Source organism: Gopherus flavomarginatus, chromosome 3 (genome assembly GCF_025201925.1).
Source record: "Gopherus flavomarginatus isolate rGopFla2 chromosome 3, rGopFla2.mat.asm, whole genome shotgun sequence".
NCBI classification, from domain to species: domain Eukaryota; kingdom Metazoa; phylum Chordata; order Testudines; family Testudinidae; genus Gopherus; species Gopherus flavomarginatus.
Genome location: NC_066619.1, coordinates 283,988,982 through 284,013,285, shown reverse-complemented (window position 1 = coordinate 284,013,285; position 24,304 = coordinate 283,988,982).

The window sequence follows — 24,304 nt, the reverse complement described above, 5'->3', positions numbered from 1 at the left end:
GTTGCCAGCCCAGCAGTGCTGCTATGTTCAACCTCAAAACCAGTGGCATGGCTGTGGTGCCAGAATGAGATCTGCATAGACAGGCTGAGATCCAAGTGGCTGAACAGTGCTATATAAATAGGAGCTATCTTTGACTAGCTGGTGAAATGATGGTGTCATACATTTAAGTCCTTGGTGGCTGGCAGGAACACTTCATTTCAGTTTCCCAACATGTAGATGCTGGTAAAACTGATTGCATCTGATGTTTCCAGGTGGGTTTGAAGTTGAATCTCATGAGTAACCCTTCATTATCCATTTTGAGCAGAGAGTGCATCAGGGAGATTCCTTCTTGGAATCTACACATTCCCTCCCTGTCTTGAGCACTCCAGTTAGTAGAAAGTTGTTATGTATAGGCAGGACCATTCATCTCCAGAAAAAAATCACAGTTCAATGAATAATGCATGAGTCCGTATAAACTTCATTGAGTGAAATCTAGAGGTCTCAGCTAAGATTGGGGCCTGATTGTGGTAGATGCTGTAGGGTATAGAATAAGAGAAACCCTGCCACAGTGTACACTCTAACTATAGACAAAGGTGGACAGAGCGTGAGGCAAAGGAAACATGAGTCCAGTTTTACAGATGGTAAACCGAGGCACAGAGAGATCATGTGATATGCCGAAGATCACACAGGGTGTGGGTGGCAGGGTTAGGAATTAAACCTGGTTTTCTCGCATTCCCTGTCTCATAGTTTAAGCACAAGACTATCCTTTCAGGTCAGGTCACCTTTCCCTGGTTGGACTGCACTGAGACCACCAACCAGCTGTCTTCAAATGGTAACAAATATTCAGTCACTACTGAGCTGGGCTGATTTGAAGTGATGATGTAGAGGTGGAAGGCTCTATCCCATTACCCATCCCTGGTGGCATCTAATCTCTCTCTTGTCTGGATTTTAACATGAGTGTACTTGGACAGGGCAGGACATTGTTGGAGAGAACTGCCAGAAATAGGATGTTCACAAGTAGCACAAAAAAAGAGAAAAAGTTTTGGATATTCAAACACTTTATTTTTGGAGGCCGGGGAAAAGTTTTAAAAAATAATAAAACCAGCCAAAAAGCATCGATTCCTCTTTTTCAAAAGGGGTGGGGGAACTGTCACTTAGTTTCTGCCAAAAAAAAATGTAATTCGCTTCTGCTTTGTTTCCAGCATCCTTTGCCATTTCAAGTGGTTCTCACACCCACACAGGAGTCTCTTTTATAGCAAGGCAGCAGACTCCTTCTTCATGACCCCTCAGCCGTTGTTGATTTATGAATTATTATTATTAATAGCATGTAGAAAAATCCCAAAACTTCAGGACTTTCCTTTCTCATTCTTTTCAGTACAGATCTGTGGGTCTCCACGGAGTTTCCCTGATGTGTTACATGAAGTTAAAGACCTTTTCCATGCTTAAAAAGGGGAATGGATTCAGACTGGAATGACAAAGTGTGTGCTTGCTGGTATTATTGTTGGTTATTGATTTATAAAGTGCTGTTCCCGTGTATCACAGCCCTGTGCTACAATCGGATCAAAGGAACAATGGATCAAGCCCTGAAAATGTAGCTATCATCCCAGTCAAGTCGTTCAGATCCAAACCCAGTTATGGATGATGAACAATTCAAAGTTCAAGGCTGATCAGATTTTGGGTCCACTATAAAGATAGGTGCTGTTTGCTAAATTCCTATTAGATCCAGGCTGGGAACCACTCTCCCCACCACCAGGGTCACGATTGGTTTGAACGTGTGGTTCCTTAAAAGACAAACAAGCAGAACTTTCAAAGGATGGACCCTTCAATCTGGAGTTTAAGAGAATGAACATCGTCAGCCAGATGAATAGCGCTGGATGGAGCTAACAGCTCCACCAGTGTGGGTGGCCTTCCAATATCTGGAAGACACAAAAGGAAGAGTTAAAAAAAACATTGGGAAGTTATTAGCACAAAACAAAGTGCACAAAGACATCTGACCTGGGGATGGCATGCTAAACTGGGGTTCTGCTGGTGGGTGACCTTAGGCAAGTAAAGTCCCTGCTCAGTTTCTCCTCTCTAAAATAGGGATAATGATACTGACCTCCTTTGTAAAGCACTTTGAGATGAAAAGCACTGCATAAGAGCTAGGTATTAAATGTAGGTCAGCTTGTCGAAATAAGATGTAGAAGTGGATGTGTGTATATAGTATGTATGTAGTTAAATAAACAGAAAGCCATGGTTCATCTAAGCTATGAATGTATTTTGCAATGAATTTGCAAAGGGTCAAATTCTCCCCTCAGTTATGACTGCTAATAACTTCTATAATGTCATAGATGTGCATGGCACACTACAAAACAGAGGCCTAATCCCTGCTCCAAGGAGTTTGCAATCTTAAGCAAAGATAAAAAACACAGGAGAAATGACAACACAGGGAGAAGCTGGGGTGAAGACTATAAGAATGAACATGGGTCACTTGTGTAAATGTCCATGACTACGGGGTGACAGGTTCTTTTTCGTTTTGTATATATATTTGAGATGGGTTTTAAAGGAGGAAACTTGGAGGTGTGGTGGATGGGGTCAAGAAGATGAGCAGACATAAGGGTCACCATGAAAGAGGACACAGAGGTGATCTTTATGTCACAAGGAAGAAGAACAAAGAAGAACCTAAATCAAATCAATCACTTGGTCCCAAACATAGGGAATATGAGCCCAAGAGAAGGACAGAGCAGTATGAAAGACCAGAGTGGAGCAGCAGGAAAGCCAGACTGCTTCTGCTGGATCTTCCTGTAGACTGTTGACATCAATGTTGTATGTTGAACACATTCAGAACATGCCACCGAGAAGGTAGAAGCACCGAGAAGGTAGAAGCACAGCCCATTCAAGAGGAAAGTTTTGTCTAAGGGCAGTAGACACACCGTAAATGCTTCATGTGATGTCTGAGGCCTTTTTCCCCTGGTCCTTCAGAGAAGGACTATACTCAGAAGAGATTTCCAACATCCACCTCTTTACCTATTTCTAGAATGCTAACCACCATGGTATTGTGGTGTGAAATACCCAAGGACCATCTTTTCTTATCCACCTTCGGTGAGTTTTTATTACTCAGTTTTCTGCAGAAAGAAGTACTTCTCAGGAAGAAAATGTCTACTAGGGGAAGGCACATAGAGAAAAGCTTATCTTGTTTTGCATTCAAAAAGAGGAGGCTACTTCTCACAACTCCAAAAAAGAACTAGATACCTTTATGGAGGAGGGTTAAAAAATAACTAGATAAGTTCACAGAGGATAGGTCCATCAATGGCTACTAGCCAGGATGGGCAGGTATGGTGTCCCTAGCCTCTTTTTACCAGAAAATGGGAATGGGCGACAGAAGATAGATCACTTGATGATTCCTTGTTCTGTTGATTCCCTCAGGGGCACCTGGCATTTGCCACTGTTGGCAGACAGGACACTGGGCTAGATGGACCTTTGGTCTGACCCAGTCTGGCCGTTCTTATGTTCTTATGTTTTCTAACTGTCTCTGTAGAGGAGTTCCAGTCTTCCACACAGTCCATGCATTCCAGCTGTTCTGTTTCCATTGACACTCCCTTTCCATTGTTATCTGATGCTGATAATACCTTGCATGATCTCTCTGGTCCTCTTCAACCATGCATCCTTAATCTCCTCCTTCAAAGCCTTTCTCAAAGCTATTTTTTTTCTTTTTCCAGTGCTGTCTCCACACTCTCCTGCCAAATAATGAAGTGAGGGAATGGCAGGGGAATTTCAGGTAACAGAGAATAGGAAAATCATGGGTAATGTTGGTAGCCTCCCAGCCCAACAGTGACCAAGGACCAATCCTGTTTAACATATGAGACAAGGAGAAAAGGTCATAGCTCAAAGTGGGAACCCTCAAACAAACGCACTAAGCCATGCTGGACTGGGAGTGATGATTACTCGGCTCTATTCTCGACTCTGCCAGAGACCTTGGGTAAGCTACTTTGCTTCTCTGTGATGCAGTTTCCCTTTCTGTAAAATGGAGATAACAATACCCATCTGCAGATGCTGTATGAGAGCTAAGAAGGATCTCTGTTGTGCAGCAAGGAAGGCGGATGGGAGGATCTTCTTTGTTTCGGTCTTCACTGAGAAGTCTGAAGGAATGTCTAACATAGTGAATGCTTATGGGAAGGGGGTAGGTTAGAAGATACAATAAAAAAAGAGCAAGTTAAAAATCACTTAGAAAAGTTAGATGCGTGCAAGTCACCAGAGCCTGATGAAATGCATCCTAGAATAGTCAAGGAGTTAATAGAGGAGGTATCTGAGCCTCTAGCTATTATCTTTGGAAAGTCATGGGAGACGAGAGAGATTCCAGAAGACTGGAAAAGGGCAAATATAGTGCCCATCTATAAAAAGGGAAATAAAAACAATCCAGGAAACTACAGACCAGTTAGTTTAACTTCTGTGCCAGGGAAGATAATGGAGCAAGTAATTAAAGAAATCATCTACAAACACTTGGAAGGTGGTAAGGTGATAGGCAATAGCCAGCATGGATTTGTAAAGAACAAATTGTGTCAAACCAATCTGAGAGCTTTCTTTGATAGGATAACAAGTCTTGTGGATAAGGGAGAAGCGGTGGATGTGGTATACCTAGACTTTAGTAAGGCATTTGATATGGTCTCGCATGATATCCTTATCGATAAACTAGGCAAATACAATTTAGATGGGGCTACTATAAGGTGGGTGCATAACTGGCTGGATAACCGTACTCAGAGAGTAGTTGTTAATGGCTCCCAATCCTGCTGGAAAGGTATAACAAGTGGGGTTCCACAGGGGTCTGTTTTGGGACCGGATCTATTCAATATCTTCATCAATGACTTAGATGTTGGCATAGAAAGTACGCTTATTAAGTTTGCAGACGATACCAAACTGGGAGGGATTGCAAATGCTTTGGAGGATAGGGTCAAAATTCAAAATGATCTGGACAAATTGGAGAAATGGTCTGAGTTAAACTGGATGAAGTTCAATAAAGACAAATGCAAAGTGCTCCACTTAGGAAGGAACAATCAGTTTCACACATACAGAATGGGAAATCTAGGAAGGAATATGGCAGAAAGAGATCTAGGGGTCATAGTGGACCACAAGCTAAATATGAGTCAACAGTGTGATACTGTTGCAAAAAAAGCAAACGTGATTCTGGAATGCATTAACAGGTGCGTTGTAAACAAGACACGAGAAGTCATTTTTCCGCTCTACTCTGCGCTGCTTAGGCCTCAACTGGAGTGTTGTGTCCAGTTCTGGGCACTGCATTTCAAGAAAGATGTGGAGAAATTGGAGAGGGTCCAGAGAAGAGCAACAAGAATGATTAAAGGTCTTGAGAACATGACCTATGAAGGAAGGCTGAAAGAATTGGGTTTATTTAGTTTGGAAAAGAGAAGACTGAGAGCGCACATGATAGCAGGTTTCAGGTATCTAAAAGGGTGTCATCAGGAGGAGAGAGAAAACTTGTTCACCTTAGCCTCTAATGATAGAACAAGAAGCAATGGGCTTAAACTGCAGCAAGGGAGATTTAGGTTGGACATTAGGAAAAAGTTCCTAACTGTCAGGGTGGTTAAACACTGGAATAAATTGCCTAGGGAGGTTGTGGAATATCCATCTCTGGAAATATTTAAGAGTAGATTAGATAAATGTCTATCAGGGATGGTCTAAACAGTATTTGGTCCTGCCATGAGGGCAGGGGACTGGACTCAATGACCTCTTGAGGTCCCTTCCAGTCCTAGAGTCTATGAATCTATGATCTGGCACTCTGTGCTCATTTCTGGGTTTTTTCTGCACAGAGAAAGGAGGAAGTGGAAGGGGAACAGACTGGAACTCCCATCAGTTAGTCTAGGAGAGCGACACTCCTGACTCCTTTACATCTGCACTTTGTAAAAAAATCAAGAAATCCCCCATGTTCATTCTTTTGCCCTTTCGATTGGGAAATAATGCAATGGTTTTTTGCCTTCATTTCATAGAGGATGCCTTTTCCATCCCTCCCCTATCTTTGGCCCATTGACACAGCAGCACATGCATTCAGACGTCTCTGTTCTTGACAATGCTGTAAAGGAATGGAAGAATTCTGTGCGGCCGCAGCCCTCTGCTCAGCATTATCACTTTTTACTGTTGTGCACATCCGAAGGGTATAAATTAGCTCTATTCTGCACCCCCTCCAGTCCCCCTCTCCATTTCTCTATGGCATCAAGAGCTGTGAAGATCAAGTCGCCTTGCCAGATACATCCACATCCATCTGTCACTGTATTTTCTCAGGGCAGGGGATGTGGGAAGAGGGAAGATTTGGAAGATTTATTCTATAAATACTCATCAGCTCTTGAAACAGGGATTAGGAGAAGTGGAGGAATCTGGCACTCTGTAACTCCTGTCTCCCCTGTTCCCATGCATGTGGTAGTGTGGCTCGCCACTTGCAAACATCTCGGTGACAAGCACACTTACCCGCCTATGACAATAAGCACTGTTCCCTGAAACCAGCCCTCGAGGGCCGTTTGGTGCAGGAGGAGGTGGAACACCCAGGTTTAGTTAGTGTGTTTATGTCTACCCCTAGTTGTTGGCCCTAGCAATCACAGCATGACGCTGTTTATACTTTGAACGGTACTGCTCGCAGATGCCATTGGATTCAGTGCCTGCAGACATGGCGTCATGATGGGGCAGCAGGAAGGGAAAGACTCCTCAGTCCCAGAACATGAAACTGGGATACTGTATCATGAAAGCTGTGGCAGAAAATGATAATTATCCCTCCGTGACCCCTTCTTTGCTCTTCTGCTGAGCAATCTCCTGCCTCATACAAACTGTATTTCATCCACACAGCTTTCCATTGCCTGCTCACCTACTACCGTCTGAATGACCTGTTTTCCTCACTGCCTCCTACTTATATCCCCGGCCCGCTACACTCACTCACTATCACTTCCTGCTCAGAACCCTGCTCCTGCCCCAAACCCTTAGCTCAGAATCCCCTCCCACTAATACCCCCGGCTCATAACCGGCTCCCACCTGACAGCCTACCTCAGAACCCCCAACTGACCCCATCTCAGAATCTGCTGCCAACTGACACCCCCACACAGACCCCCCAACAGACCCCAGCTCAGAACCCACTTCCACCTGACACCCCCACCAGAACCCCCAACTGACCCCATCTCAGAATCTGCTGCCAACTGACACCCCCACACAGACCCCGCAACTGACCCCATCTCAGAACCTGCTCCCACTTGACACCCCCTCACAAAACCCCACAACTGACTCCAGCTCAGAACCCGCTTCCACTTGACACCCCACACAGACCCCCCCAACAGACTCCAGCTCAACACCCGCTTCCACCTGACACCCCTGCACAAAACCCTCCAACAGACTCCAGCTCATAACCCACTTCCACCTGACACCCCTGCACAGAACCCCCCAAGAGACCCCACCTCAGAACCTGCTCCCACCCAACCCCCATTTCAGAATCTGCTCCAAGCTGATCCCCCGCAACTCAGAAGCTCCTCCCTCCAGGTAATTAACCCTGTGGAACCCCACCTCAACAATTTTGCCCATGGCTGCAGTGTAGAAGGGCCATTTGTACCCTCATCAGAGTGGGATCTCAGCCCTGGGGCAGGGGATTGGCTGCAGCTTACCTGGGCTTGTTGGTTGGCACAGGGGAGGAGCTGCACGGCTTAGGCGACAGCACTGGTGGAAGGAGGAGGGAGCCCAAATGCAGCCTGGACCTGGGGCCAGGAGATCAGCCTAACACATCAGAGGAGCCCTGGCCAGCACAGCGACCATGAGGATGGACACCAGGCAACACAGCAGAACCCAGGAGTCACTCCTCACCACTTGCTTTGCAAGGGGCAGGCGGCACCGAGTTAGGACTCCGTGGAGTTTGAGAGCCCCTCTGTATATCTAGGCACTGGGGACTTCAGTAGATTGTGCTACTGATGGAGGGCAGGAGATTATTGGAGATAGGCAAGGGACGGTGGCTCCACCTCCCTATGTAGGGTGGCCAGGTGTCTGGTTTTCAACCAGAAATTCCAGTCAAAAAGGGGACCTGGCAATGTCCAGTCAGATGTACTGACCTTGCACCAAAAGTCTGGTTATCGTGGGAGGGGGGTCAGGTGCCGGGTCATCAACCCACACCAACCTTTGCTCAGCCAGGGCCGCCTCTTACCTGCATTTCATGGGCAGGCAGGAAGCAGGCACCACATCAGGCTGAAGCTCCCTTCCCAGCCCCAGAGCAGAGGGAATCCAGCTGGGGGCGGAGGAGGTGGAGAGGATCCAGCGATGAGGAATGGGGAAGAGGGAGAGTAGTGAGCGATGGGGGTGCGGAGAGGAGTGAGGAGGGGGCAGGACCTCACGGGAAGAGGCAGGACAGGAGCGGGGCCTCAGGGGGAAGAGGTGGGGTACAGAGGTCCAGTTTTCAGAAGTTAGAAAGTTGGCAACTCAGTTCAATCCCTGTGCTTTCCTGTGATGGTATCCAGGGTTGCGAGACACCTCACCACGCCCTGTCTTTATTGTCTATGCCTGCTGCGGCTCAGTTCCCTGAAACCAACAGCCTCTGGCAACACAAGGACTGCCTTCCACACCCCCTCCTCAGACCTCGCTCGCCTTGTACAAACCAGTGACAAGCAAACACCAATCCCTGAGCCCTCGGAGCGTTCCCTGAAGTGCCCAGCCCCTTATCTGCTGGACACCCAGAGATTTGCCAGGCCTGTTGCTCCCAAACACCAGTCTGTAAGATTCAGCTCAGGACCAGGGCTTTGCTTACTGCCACTTAGATATATTTATAGTGCAAGCAATGATCAGAGATCCAAGTGATAGTGAGTACGGATATTGGAAACAAATGGTTACATAGGAAACAAAACTATAACACGCTTTCTAAAGATTCATCTTAATTAACAACTTCTCCTCCTGACTAAAGAAGCTTATCTCATCCAAAGTTCCCTCCAGCATTTTCAGACAAGCCTGGCTGAGGTCCATCTTCCACGAAGTAAACTTGCTGTCCATTTACTGCCTACAGTGAAGGATGACAGGATGTCGCCTTTTTCCTCCAAATAAACTAGTGCAAACCTTTGAGGTGTACCTCAAAATAGGGTTCCTTCCCCCTGCTGTTTACCTGTTCCTGTTACTTTTTTGGCTCTGAAGTTTTTACAATCCTTCATTAGCATTCAGTTCAGATGGTGAGGAACCCCGCTGAGTATCAGACAGTACTGAATTTACATGTTAACAGCCAGATAGATAAACATTTCTTATCTGACATAAACTTTGTTTTTCCCCTTTGCTGATGACCAGCCCCTAGACACAGATTTTAAGAACATAATTTTCAGTATCTCTACATAAGGCCTTACACAACATCGGTACATGCATTTTGCAATGATAATGATGACCAGTGTGACAGCAGCTTTGAGACGTCACATGATACTCTTTGGTAAACTAGAATGTACATGCCAGACCCAGGAGTCCTCTGTAACCCCTCTGCATCCCCTTGCTAGTTGGCATGACAAGGTTCTTGGGTCACAATTACATCTGCCTCCTGCACGGTTTCTTGCATGTTCCTCTGAAGCATCTGTTGCTGACCATTGTCACAGATGGACCTTGGGTCTGATCCTGTCTGGCTATTCCTAGGTTCTCATCCTTCTCTTGAAAGGCACCTCTTCTCCCTTCTCCTGTGCCTCTTAATTTCTCTGTCTCTGTTAGTGGCCTGAGATCACAGAATGCTTACCTTGCACAGCGAGTTTCCATTCCCTGCACCAGTAACTTCCTTCTAGTGTGCATTTTTAACTTGTTCAAACAATGGCCCCCCAGACATGTTCATTCTGTGGATAAGACACAGCTCCATGTCGGCCATGTTCTCTCTCGACTTTCAGTTCCTAACTGCTTGTTTTTGTTCTACAGGCCTCCAGGTAGACCACTGGCAAGACCCGTCTCCAAGCCTGGAAGCCATTGCTTTGTATGAAAGACATGATACAGTATAAAGACAGAGGAAACAGAATATAAATATCAGAGCAAGAAAAATAAATGGTACAAAATCTCACAAAAAAAAACCCTTCTGAATTTTTTTACTTTGTTTTCGTCATTTTTCAAAAATTGAACAAGTTCTAACCAGCTCTTTAGTCTGGCCAAACCAAAGTTAAAAAAATCTTATTTGTATTGACTAGAAAATTTTTGAAATATCAGTGACACTTTTTGAAAATCAAAAACTTCCTCCCAGTTCTAATTATTACAGTTTCCAAGAGGGGCATGTTCTCCTTTACTATTTATATGGTAGTCGTGCCTAGAAGCCACCAACAGGATCTGGGCACTATATAGACACAGAAAAGCCGTCCTTGCCCCCAAAAGCTTGTGTAACCCATGTACCTAATAGGGAGATATCTCTTTAAGAGATCAGGAGGAGAATAGGAGTGAGTTGCAGCTGGGTCATTGCAAGGAAGATGCACCATTAACACTCCACAACTAGACGTTTCTGGAATTGATTGTGGCAGACCTGGGCATGCTCAGTAGGTTCCCTGTAGCTGGACTCAGAATCCATGCAGGTAGGCTTGCCAGCTTTCTAATCACACAAAACCAAACACACTAGTCCTGCCCCTTCCCTGAGGCCATGCCCCTGCCCTGCCCCTTACCTGAGACCCTGCCCCCCTGCTCACTACATTCCCCCTCCCTTGTTGGCTCACTCTCCCTCACCCTCCCTCACTTTCACTGGGCTGGGGCAGGGGTTTGGGGTATGGGAGGGGGTGAGGGCTCTAAGTGGGATGCAGTCTCCAGAGTTGGACCAGAAATGAGGGGTTCAGGGTGCAGGAGGGGGCTCTGGGCTGGGTTGGTGTGCAGGAGGGGGTGAGGGGTTCAGGGTGTGGGAGGGGGCTCTGGGTTTGGGGGGCTCAGGGCTGGGGCAGGGGGTTGAGGCTCAGGGTTGGGGTGTGGGCTTACCTCCAGTGGCTCTCAGTCAGCGGCACAGTTGGGGGACTAAGGCAGGCTCCCTGCCTGTGCTGACTCTGCGCTGTGCCCTGGAAATGGCCAGCAGGTCCAGCTCCTAGGCGGAGGCATGGCAGGCTCCTCTGCATGCTGCTCTCACCCACAGGCACGATCCCCGCAGCTCCCATTGGCCGCGGTTCCTGACTAATGGGAGTGCAGAGCCAGTGCTCGGTGTGGGGGCAGCATGTGGAGCACTGTGGCTGCCAGGCCTACGAGCCGGAGCTGCTGGCTGCTTTCGAGGCACAGCGCAGAGCCAGGACTGGTAGGGACTAGCCTGCCTTAGCTCTGCAGCACCGTGAACTTTGAATGCTGACCAGCACTGCCAGGGTTCCTTTTTGACTGGGTGTTCCAATCAAAAACTGGACACTGGTTCACCCTTTATGGAGGGCAAGTAATCAGGGCAGCTGCTTTACAAAGGACCATGTGCCTTGTGTGAGCTGGGAGAAGCTGAGCTACAGAAGCAGAAAGCTGTAAACTTTAGCCAACCCAAGGTTAACTTGCAGTCTAGGTCCACGCTCCTACAAATGCTTATGTCTGTGAGTAACTTCACTCCTGTGAGCTACTCCGCTGACTCGAATGGGATTACACTCATGAACAAAGCTGTGTATGTGCTTAAGAGTTTACAGGCTCATGGCCCTAGGTGTGAATAACTTGGCTGAGGACAGGGACAGGGTGGCCTTCTGCCAGAATCAGGAGAGCATAAAGCCCAAGGAGGAGAAGAAATAGTTGAGATGTTTTTTATAGATTCCGAGGCCAGAAGGGACCATTGTGATCATCTAGTCTGACTTCCTGCATAGCCCAGGCCAGAGACCTGCCCCACAATAATCCCTAGAGCCGAGCTTTTAGAAAAATATCCCATCTTGATTTAAAAATTATCAGGGTTGGAGAATCCACAATCCTTGGTACATTCTTCCAGTGGTTGATTACACTCCCTGTTGAAAATGTACGTCTTATTTCCAGTCTGAACTTGTCTAGCTTCAACGTCCAGCCATTGGGTCATATTGTACCTTTCCTTACTAGATAGAAGAGCCCATTATTTAATATTTGTTCCCTGTGTAGGTACTTACAAACCGTGACCAAGTCCCCCTTAACCTTGTCTTTGTGAAGCTCTTTCCTGGAGCTCAGTCCCTGTAAGGCAGGTTTTCTAATCGTGTAATCATTCCTGTGGCTCTTCTCAGAACCCTCCCCAATATATCAGCTTCCTTCTTGAATTGTGGGCACCTGAACTGGACACAGGATTCCAGCAGCGGTCATATCCATGCCAAATATAGAGGTTAAATAACTTCTCTGGTCCTACTCAAGATTCCCCTGTTTCCATATCCCAGGATCACATTAGCTGTTTTGGCCATAGTGTCACCCTGGGAGCTTAGGTTCAGCTGACCTCTCAGCTGATTCGGGGGAACAGCTAGGAGTAATGGGATGAATTTGAGCAAGAGAAAAATATCAGGGGAAAAACTGTCTTAACAGTGAATGCCGCTAGTTTGAAGACGAATCTCCCCAAGGGAAACCGTGGAAGCCCCAGCACATGAATACATTTAAAACCAGGCTGGAGAAAGCATGATACACCACTATTCCAGAGCCAGGGAACAATCACCGGCTGGGTTGGGAAAACGAACCTAATGCCGTGATAGGTTTTTCCATCTCTTCATTCCTACAGTCCTATGAACTAGTAACAAGAAGCCGAGGCAGGGGCCTGCTGAACTGAGTTCTGCTCCTCTGTTTAGCATCCCCGCTGCACAATCACACTTTGCTATGACAGAGGAGGCTGAAAGGAAAGCCCTGCTGAAATCTGGGGGTATCTCCATTGGTTTCTGAGGCAGGGCAATATGCTTGCTCCACATGGGAGCTCAGAGTTTGGCCAGCTCAGTGCCAGGGTAGTTTCATTGTCTATTATCATAGACACTTATAGGAGCATCTGAGGGTCCCTCCATGAGAATTATGGACCAGAAGTCACTTTGTTGTTTAAAAGAACAAGGAGTCCGGTGGCATCTTAAAGACTAACAGATTTATTTGGGCATAAGCTTTTGTGGGTAAAAAACCCACTTCTTCAGATGCATGAAGAGCAGTAGACTCTGGTTACAACCTCCATGCAGGCCTGCAAATACAACTCCTCTACCCTCATGCCATTGGGTATGCAGCAGCAGCTCAGTCTCAGATACGGCTCTTGGGACCCCCCTGAGGGGCATGTGGGATTACCACGGTTCTCCCAACAGACCCAGCGAAATCAAGTGACCCACTGAGGCAGTACAATCCATCAGTGGCAGAGAAGGGATTAGAACCCACATCTCTTCCTCATCCCAGTGCACCGGTCAGAGAGCAAAGAGCACCTCCCTCTCCATCTCCTCTTACTCACTTTCCCCACCCAGGTCTGCTTCTTCACTCTCCCACCCAACCAGCTGGCACACCACTTATCCCCATTGCATAACCTGCCCAACAGCTGTGCCTCCTCCTCTAGACTGGACTGCACAGCTGCAGCTGCTGAACGCGTGTCAGACAGCAGCTGGCTTCTCCTCTAGGTCCATCTGCCCTCCATGCCTCCCCGGCCGTTCCCTCCACCCGCTCTCCTTCTTGCCTCTCCAAATGGCACCCCCACAGGCCTAGACTTAGACTTCATGGGCCTGTTTGTTAGCCGGGCCCTGCTCATGTGTAACCTCCACTCCAGAGTAGCATTTCTCCACCTCGCCGGTCATGCCTCGCTCACTGCCAAGTACAGCGATGATGACACAGTCGGCTCTGTCTTGTCCCGCAGCCAACCTCTTTGACCTTTGGATGAACCCAATAAAAAGTGTGTCTTTGGAGCACGCTCTTGCCCGTTCCACATCTGCGACCAGTTCCAGTTTAAATTCTCTTTCTGTTTGGAAGAGGAAATGAGAGGGGAGCGAGGAAAAGTGATAGTGAAAAAGCTGGAAAGGAAGAAACTGACTGGGCAAAACCGAAATAAATGAATATTTTGTAATAAAAGTTAATGTCCAGGCAGACTTTCCCCTCAGACATTAGTTTAAGAACAAAACAAAAGCTTTTGTATTTTTCTCTTCTAAGTCGGTCCCATCTCTCAGAAGCTACACGGAGTCTCTTTTGTAGTGGAAGGTGGCTGGGGATGTCAGGAAAAACTAGCTGAAGGGGCTAGTCTCAAAAGTGCTGAAAGCCGACTGAGGCACAATCCACCTTTGAGTTACTAAATACAGGTCAAATCTTGATCACATGACATGGCGCGCACTTGACCCTTCCTCCGTGAAACATCCTTTCTGTACTGCAACACCTCTAGAGAACTCGGTGGGGACTGAACTCATGAAATCTAGCTCTAAGAGTCTCTGGTGCCTCAGTTAAATACCCAAGCTCCTGAATAGCAGAGTCATCAGCCTCTATACATGGCCACTAGAGGGGGACAGAGAGTTTGAGCCATCTTAATCTTGTCAATCAGAAAGTTGTTAAAGGGCCAGCTCTGTCTTTCGGGAGGTACCAGAAAAATCTTCTCTTTAGAAAGTGCTCTACACCTATTAGCATTGATTGTGCTCACGTTTACACTTGTGAAGCAACTCCACTGAAAACAATGAAGTTACCCGGGTGTAAATGAGATACTATGGGCCTGATTCTTGTCTCATATATTTCCTGCATTCTGCACATATCCTCCTTGTGGTTTAATTGCTCTGGTGGGACCATGAGCCAGAGCAGCGAGCCAAGAGATTTGGATGTAGTTTCCAGCTCTACCACAGACTCCCAGTATGACCTTGGGCAAATCACTCAATGTCCCTGTGTCTCAGGGATATTAATACTTCCCTCCTCCCATCCTTTGTCTGAGCTAATTAGATTGTAAACTCTTTGGGGCAAGGACTGTCTATAACCAGGTGTTTGTACAGCACCTAACACAACAGGGACCCATCCTTAATGGGGGCCTCTAGGTGCTACCATTACTCCTGGGGGAATTCTGCACCCCAAAATTAAAAATTCTGCTCACAATATTTTAAACTTCTGCATCTTTTATTTGTCAGAATAACACAATATAATCAGCAGGAATCCCAGTCACCGTGGGGCTAACAGCAGGAATACGGCTGGCCTGCCATTACTGTTCCCTGCACAGCTGGGCTGCCGTTATTTTTTTCCACACAGAAAACACAAATTCTGCATGAAAAAATAAAATTCTGTGGGGAACATTAATTCTGCACAAATTCTGCATTGCCAGTGATGCAGAATTCCAGCAGGAGCATACCATCATCTATATTATAATATACATGCTCTGAGGCAGGGAAGTCTTATAAAGTCCCATTTTACAAGGGGGAAACAGAAGCATGATGATTTGCTCAAGGCCATGTGGCACACTGGGGCAGAGCTGAGATTAGAACTCAGGAGTTCCTGGCTTCCAGGTCTCATTTTGAAAGCAGAAAAGCAATGCGGGGGAAGGGGAGAAGCTCTAGCATTCATTTCTCCATCTCCCGATTTCCACTGAATGTGAAAATGGTTACTCTCGGCATTGAAGGGCTTTGCTGCTTATTAGCTTAGCAGCAGAGCATTCAACAGGAACACGGGAGAGCTGAGAATTGCCAGCGACTTCTCCCTACAATATTAATGTGTTACACACATGAGAAGGCAGGAGGGAGCAGGAACATGTGGAGTGATAATTTGCCACCACTGAAATGCAGCCATCTCTGGGGTGGAACACTGAATCATTTCCTACCAGCAGCGGGTGTTTCTCAATTCCACCAGCTGATGCAAGAGGTAGAATTTTAGGCAGACAGAATGCAGAAATTCAAACATTTCAATTAGTTTAGTCAAAACAGCTTTCTTTCTTTCTTTCTTTCTTTCTTTCTTTATTTATTTGCATGTCTGCCTGGCTGTGCACTCAGAAATATTGTCAGAATGGTATCAATTTCTGGAATCAAGAGACTTATCTGTATCCATCTGAATTTCAGAGCAACGGGGTCTGTAAGCCATCACTGCACATGATGGATGTTGGTTACATTGCTTCATGCACAGCTGAAAAGAGCTCAGATATCATGGTGATGGGCATGGCATAACTGTTGTATGATTTTGGACAAGTTATTTCAACTGCCAGTTCCTCTCTCACCAAAATGATGCCCAGAAACTAGCACCAGATGGGCAGAGGGTTTGAGTGGCATCATTCTGACCACATGGGGGAGGGACAGAGAGGGTGGGTGGATGGGGATGTGTGTGAGAGAGAGAAAGACAAGAAGCTGAGAGAGATGCAGAGCAGAAAGCCAACCAGCAGTCTCTAAGTTTGATATAGCCCTGGGAGAAGCTTAGACCAAGCTTTTGGATCTGGTACTGGCTAGAGGCTTGGGGCTGTAGATAGAGAAGCTATCTCCTGGTTTTGGTTCCTTGTGTCTTCAGAAGGACTTCGTACATTTCTTGTAATAAGTAACTGCATCAAAGAAAATACTAGACTCCATCATCAGTTCTACTCCCAACTGGAACAGCCCCAGGTCCCAATCTTTGACTAGCTGCTGTGTGAAAAAGGAGTGATGCTAAACATAATATCAGAAGAACCTAGATGCTGCACAGTTCAGCTGCAGACCTCAATCCGTAAAACCCAGTGTTCAGGGCTGTTTGCATCCAGGATTCTGATTTACCCAGTTAAAGGAAGAAGTTTGGATCCAAATTTGGACTTCTCTTGAGTGAGGCTCAAGATTTTAAGTCTTTAGAGTCAAATAAAAGTACATCCCAGCTTTTGTATAGAGATCCAAAGGGAAGCCTGGTGTCACAGTGGTGGCCCCTCAAGTGCCATGTCTTGTCTCCTGATGGTCAATACAAGATGCCTTTGAAGAAGGAGAGAAAAACCATCTTATTTACAGCCCTGGCTGAGTCTGGGGGCCCCGTTGCAATACAGCTGTTCTCTTATCCAGCTACAGCATGGTTACAAGTTGTGTAGATGGGACTTAATTGTGAACCTTGACATTTATATGGCCCTCCAAAACACAGCATCTGAGCAACTCCACTGGGCTACAGCCCAGTTTTCTCACCACCCCAGGAAGAGGCAATCAGGTTGTAGCTGGGCCCTCTGACTCAGTTATTGTTGTAGCGTATATGGTGCCTAAATGTCAAATCGGGGTGGCGGAGCCTTTCTAAACGTGGGGGGGGCCAGGGCCCCCTGCCCCCTCTGTAATGCCACCCCTGCTCCTCCTCTTTCCCAGAAGGCCCCATCCCCAGCCAAGCCGGCAGCTGAACCCCAGGCCCGTCCACCTGTCCAGGGTGGGGGGCCTGAGAGAAGCCCCGGGCCCGTGTCCCCACCTCCTGGGCCAACTGCCTGTGGGTGGGCTCCAGCTGCCGACCTGGCTGCGGGGTAGGGCCTCAGGAAGGAGAGGAGGGGCAGGAGTAGGGCCCGTGGGGAAAAGTGGATGGGCCAGGCCCGTCCACTTTCAAAAAGTAGGAGGGCCATGACCCTCTGGTCCTCGTTATTCTGGTGCCCCTGTGTCAAATGCTATGTCAGGTTCTGGCCCCTCTTGTGATCAGGCAATGCCCTGAAACATTAGGATCCCCAGCCTTTGTCACTTCAGGTTGTTAGAGATGCTGAATTCTGGAGACTCAAGTCCTAATCCTCCAGACAGGTCAAAACTTTCCTCACACTCTGTGACACAAAACTGCCTTGGCCCTGTTCCAGAGCAGATGTGGCCATGTTGTGGATCAGCTGCTAGTCCCTGCCTCGGGCCCAGTCCAAAGCCTGAATAAAGGCAATCAGAGTCTTTCCATCGTCTTCCGTGAGGTTTGGCTAAGGCCCCATGTCTTTAGCCTCTTTGCTGAGCCAGCCAGGTCAGGGCCCAGTTAGTGCCAGCTGTGTCCCCCTGTGACTTGTAGCCCACTAATGCAACCAGAGATGCTAGCTCTCACTCATAGAACTGAGTCATCCCCGCTTTGGGTCTGGCTGCACGATCTGTCCCAGTGATGTCCTGCAGCAGTGAGTTCCACAGATGGTGGTTGTTTTCTAAAATATTTCCTTTTTCAAATTTTTAATTTTTTTTCAATTTATTTGAGTGCTGGCTAAAAACAGCAGAGTGACAGCCCCAGTGACTGAATATCTTCAGCGTAAGTATACCACAAGCAACCACAGGGCAAATGTCTCCTCGCTTCTCTGCTAATGTGCCTTAACTGTTTCAGAGAAGGTCCCTGGCCTAGAGTTTAATCTAAATAAATAAGGAGCTGGAGGGGAAACAGATGCAGAGTGGGGACATGACTTGTCTGAAGGCTCATAGCAGGTCAGTGACAGAACTGGGTTAGGACCTACGTTTCCGGACTGTGCCCTGTCCATTAGACCACGCTGCCTCTCCCAGCACTCTCACCACAGACACCTTCTCAGGGCCTGGGAGTGGGAGGCCTGTAGCAGAATTGGGCCCTCGGCCTCTTAGCCTCACTCACTGGTGTCTGCCCTTGTTTAATGGGCAAGGACAGACAGGACCAGCCGCCCGTCTCCCTTCAAGCCGAAGATCAGGTTAGGAACACCCAATGGCTGCTCGCTTCCTGGAACTGTTCCTGTCCCCACCATCCCACCCCACCCTGGCTCAGGCTACCAGGGCGAGGCATCCGCATTCGGGCATTTCGCATGTCACGGGCAGGGCTGTGTTTCCACTCCAATCAGAGCTATCTAACGGCTTGCTAGGTCACTGGCTAAAGGATCTGCATTGCCAAGGTGCCTTCCAAAGCCTGTGACGGATCACTGACACCTAGCAAGAGATGGAGCCATCTCAAAGCATCCCCCGCCCCCTCCCCAAGAGAGAGAGGAGGAGAAGAAACATGGAGCAAATAGGAGGGTCTCTTATTTACTAAGACATCCTTAGTAGCTGGTATAATTGTCCCCGCTAGAAAGAGACCAGCAGTAAGAGTGCAGTCAGAGTGACAGACCTCAGCAGGAGCCGGCACTCTTCGTGTCAGTGCTATAATTAGTGAGGGAAATATGAGTTTCATGAGTTTCATGAGTTTCAGACATGATCTTGGCTTGCAACGAAAAGGAACCAATGATGATATCTTCCCCACTCTCCTCCTCCAAACCCATGGGAGAACAACAACAACAGCTGTGTCGATAAGTATACTCAGGCCAGCACAAGAAGTCATGTTGCTTAAGCCACTACTGGAAGGCATGCAGATACTACAGTGAGGACCATGGTATAAACCTATACAGAATACAACAGAAACCTCCAGGAAAAACATAGCTGCCCTAACAATAAACCCTAATACGGTGCTTTACATTCCTAGATCTCAAAGTGCTTTACAAAGAGATCAGTATCATAATCCCCATTTTACAAATGAGTAAACTGAGGCATGGAATGTCTCACCCTAGGTAACCCGGGGCAGAGCTAAGAGGAGTCCCAAGCCCGTGCTCTGTCAGGATAGGTAGTAGTGCTGGTAACTAAGTCAGTGGGTTTTTAAGGCAGTACTGACTTATGTTCTAACGTGATGCTAGGCTGTGCTTTATCCATAAGATGTAAAACTAAGGTCCTGAACCCCTTGTGATCATTGAAGGGCCCATTGCACTGTTCACAGGAATAGAGAGAAATGGTCTCCTGGGCACATCCTTTGTGTCTCCCTAAATTCACCCTGCAGTTTCAGTCACATACAGGATTCTGCTATGCGTCACCTAAACTGTAGTGAGGTTCTGCTGTGCACTGCTAGGGGCTATTATATCCCACCCAAGAGACAGGTGCATTTCAGGGCAAACCAAAGGATTCCTGTGTATTATCTGATTAAGTGTTTGGGGGCCTTTGGGGTGAAGCCGCTCTAACACGTAGATGGACTATGATCACATTTGTCTTCAAAGCTGATCCACAATTCGCACAAAGGGGAGTTGCAGGAGAAGTCAAAGAAACAATTTTTTGCTGTCAGAAACCCGTTTAGTAGAACCAACTGGAAATTTTCAGGTGGCAGGTTTTTCAGCTGGGAAAATGCTATTTTGTCAAAATCAAAACTTTCTGCAGGCCTGTGTCCATTTCAACGACATTTTGTTCTGCAACAATATCAGACCAAGACGCTTTGACCTTAGCAGGCCCTCCATTTCAAACAAATATTGTTTCTAAATGTATGTGATATTGACCATTATCATATGAAATGCAGTCAAAATCGGAATGAAACGTTTTGATCTTACCGAACCTGAACATTCCCATTGACCCAAAATGAACTATTTTCACAAGCTTGGTTTCAACATTGCAGAACTTTGTGTGAAACAAAAACTCTGCTTCCTGTGCAGTTCGCCTGTTTAGGAAAAACAAGGCTACTTGGGAGCAATAGGCAAGAACCTGAGGGATCCAAAAAATCAAGTTAGGAGAGAGCTTGAGGGAGCATTTCCACTCAAGTCCTAGAGGACAGATGAAGCCTGACTTCAGCAGTAGAGCTTAGTCACACAGGAAAGGCCCCGAGATGGGAATGGGGAAAATCACCATAACTCTTCAGCCAGGCTGGACAACACAAAAGCCTGACCCATCATCTGCCCAGGGTATGACCTCCTTGCACACTCCCCACTGATGGCAGAAGAGGGCGGGAGAGAAGAAGTGTTACCCTAAGTGCTTTGGCAACAGTCTGGCTCCTGCTGCTCAGCCTTCCCCACCATGCATTTTCCTTGCTTTATTTTATTTATTTATTTATTTATTTGAGCTTAAGTGTTGCAAAGCTACATGGGAAAAGATTTGAACCAGCCATCCCTCTCCTCATCATCTTTATTTAGCGTGACATATACAGCCAGCCGTAGGCTCCTCGCTTATCGCATAGGTCCAGCATGGGCCCGGGTGGCACATACTTCCACCATCCCATCCCATTGCCACTCTGGAAGCATTACCTCTAGGGTGGTTCACTGCTCATTCAGAACTCAGCATTTCTGCTGGGATGGAGAGGGTCAGACTGGCTTTGGCAGGGTGCACTCCTATTTCCAGGGGAATGGAATGAAGCCCCCAGATGGCTTTCTGGCAAATAACCAGTCAAATTCCTTGAAAAATACAGGAAGTAAATGGACTGAAAATCTAAATGCTAGATCAGGAGTGGGACTAAATGCCCACCCAAGAGGAAACAGCCCTCCTCATGCTGCTCTGAAGACGATGCAAACCTGCATAGGTCCAGGCACTCAGAACTAAGCAGACATGGCATAACCATTTACCCCAGTCCTGCCTTGATGCACAAGCAAGGAGTGGGCAGAACCTGGGCTCCACCCCCACCACTCACTGGCCAACAGCTGAGCTGGCACAAGGGGTGTCATAATTTGCACCTGGCATAGGCCAGCAGCATATGGCTACCTCTTGGAAAATGTGTGGAGGGGCAGAGATGGGTCTCTGAGGCACAGCACCGCCCTAGGGCTATACATCACACCTTGCTCTGGGCTGTGCCTGAGACACCACCTACCCCTGCATTGCTGTGTGTACAGAGGAGCAAAGTTCTCCCGCCCTTTCAGTCCCTCTGCTGAGCTGGGTCACAAATCCCGCAGCTCTGTAGAAACTTAAAATACACCTAATAAATAGTAGTGTCCCTGTCCTGCTTAGCTGCTCCTGCCGGAATGCTTTCTTAGGTCTAGTTTGCCAACCTTTCTCCAGTAGTTCAATAATACTTATTAGGAATTTATTGTTCTCTGTGGGATTTTTATATTTAGCTGCTTATACAGGAAAACCACATTTTTATTGCTGTTGGACACAGCATCTCTCTCTGTGGCTCCTCGAGGCTGGTGGGGTTTTGGTTGTTGTTTTTTTTTTGTCCCTCAGCTACCTTTTGTCTCTGCCCCCGCTCACATCCCCTGCTAATGCAAACCACCTAGCTATGAAGCATAAGAACATAAGAACGGCCACACACAGTCCATCTGGTCCAGTATCCTGTCTTCTGACAGTGGCCAGTGTCAGGTTCCCCAGAGGGAATGAACAGAACAGGGAATCATCAAGTGATCCATCCCCTGTCGCCCATTCCCAGCTTCTGGCAAACAGTGGCTAGGGACACCATCATACACCAGGCTTAAGGACTCTGGATGGCTCCCCCTGAGACTGAATCATCTTCGAGTATCATGTCTGCTCAGCTCATTGACTGACACAGAGATGCATAAGACAGTGTGAAGTGGCCTGCACCGTATGTAAGAAGGCTGTCATGTCACCTGAGTTTGGAGAGGAGCAGACCTGAAGTAATCCTTTGGGCTGCGAGGGCCTTCCCACAATGCATTGACTAAAGGCCTACTCCATAACACGAGGGACATGGATGCGAGGTGAAAGACCCTGACTTGGGGGATCTGGACTACATCATGAGCTCGGGGTTTGACGCCCCTGCTTGTGTTCACATATTCCCAGCTCTCATTGAGCTAGCATGAGAATAAACAGCAGTGTAGCCATGGCAGCCTGGGCAGTGGAGACACATCTTAGCTAGGCTGTGTGCCCACCACGTTCAGGAAGATTTGTACCCTGCACAACCAGGGGCGGCTCTAGACATTTCACCACCCCAGGCATGTCGGCATGCCACGAGGGGCACTCTTCCGGTCGCCGGGCCCGCAGCTCCAATGGACCTCTTGCAGGTGTGCCTGCGGAGGGTCCGCTGGTCCCGCTGCTTTGGTGGACCCTCTGCAGGCATGCCACCAAAGGCTGCCTGCCTGCTGCCCTCCCGGCAACCGGCAGAGTGCCCCTCGCGTCATGCTGCCCCAAGCACGTGCTTGGCGTGCTGGGGCCTGGACCCGCCCCTGTGCACAACCAATCATTTCCATCACGTAGCTATTCAAAGCCCAGTTCGAGGTAAGCAGATGTCTACATTGGGGAAGAAGCCAAGGCCTAATTGAACGGCAGTGACTGAGCCCCCCTCTTGACCTTCAGAAAGGTTGTGGTGTGAGCAAAGCCTGTACGACCTGAGCCCAACAGCCCTGAAAATGTGAGGAGAAAAACCCCCATCTGCTATTTGTTTGGGGAACCAGTTCAAAAGATGAAGGAGCAGCAGAGATTTCAGTGTATTTACATGCTTCCCAATTTGGTCTGGAGGGGCCACAGAGCCCCTAAGCGAAGTGACCCATGACTAGAGACAACAAGGGGATTTATGTTAGTCCCAGTAGCACAGGCCAGGTTTTTTCTGAGAGTGAGCGAAGTGGGTCAACCCCAAAGCCAACCTTCTACCAAGCCCAAGCAGAGACAAACCTTTGTCTCTTTTCCGCATGCCTGCAAACCCTCTAGATCCTTCCTGGACCCAAAGACAAGACAAGACAGCCTATATTTGCTGTGTCCCCAGTCAGTTTCCCAGTTGGAGTGGTGAGGGGAAGCATGCTAAGGCATTTGCATTGTTGGCTGGTTAGCCAAGATGACCCATAGAGAGAGAAGAAAGCACCCATCTCACCTGACGAGGGCTAGACGGCTGCCATGCAAAGACTGCTGCCCATCCTGCTTACCAATATTGTCTCATTAAGGGCTAGATCCTGTCACTTTTACCCACGTGGGTTAGTCCCACTATTTTCAATGAGTCAGACTGTGGAGCTCCTACTTAGCCGGGAGTCCTGGTGTGAGGTGAGCCTCAGAGCTAGGAGACATAGAGAGATGGAACTCTCTGGTCCCTCTAGAGGGGCAAAAGCTCTGGTCAATCTCATTTACATGAATTATAGTGTTGTTCATGCATAGGTCCACATACTGTGTTTTGTTGCTTTAGCTGAAGTTTGCGTCCATTCTGATTGTATAAATGATACCAGAGTGTTACTGGAGCTATACTCATGAAAGGGCACAGGAATTGTGCATGATATGCCCTGGAGTTAGTGGGTCACCCTGATCTTACAGATAGTGCACTCTGGTTTAGGAATGGCATTCACTCAGGCCAGGGCTTTATAAAGCCGCGTACAAGTGACCAAGGAGCTTTCCAAACAGGGGCTGCTAACAGGGAGTTTCGCAAGGGAGTTTGGAAAGGGAGTAGGAAAGGAGCGGGGGTCCCTTGTCGGTCCTATCCGTGACCCATTAGTCCCTTGAAAACCTATAAACCAAACTACATCCAAAACCTTTCTCTTTAAAGCAGAGCAGAGCAGACAGGGAGCTGCAGACAGGGAAGTTTGAGAGGGAGTTTGACAGAGGGAGGCTTACGATGGTTAGGAAGACCCGCAACACCTGTACCAGCACTGCTTCTATCTCCTCCACCTGCGCCTGTAGCCAGACAGAGCACCAGAGCATGGATGCTTCTACCCAGATTCTGGTGCGGTTTTGCAGAGACTGTAACTTGCAATTTCCACTTACTGATATCCAGGCTGGGGGGGGCATCCAATGTGAAAGGTGCCTACTGGTGGACTCTCTCAGGCAGCAGGTGGGAGAGTTACAGGAGGAGGTGGCTAGGTTGAGGAGCATCCGTATCCACGAGCAATTCCTGGACCGTGTCCATGTGGAGACAGATGAGGTAACTGTCCCAGTTCACAGGACTGCTGACACATCACTGGTGGAGGAGGAGATGGCTC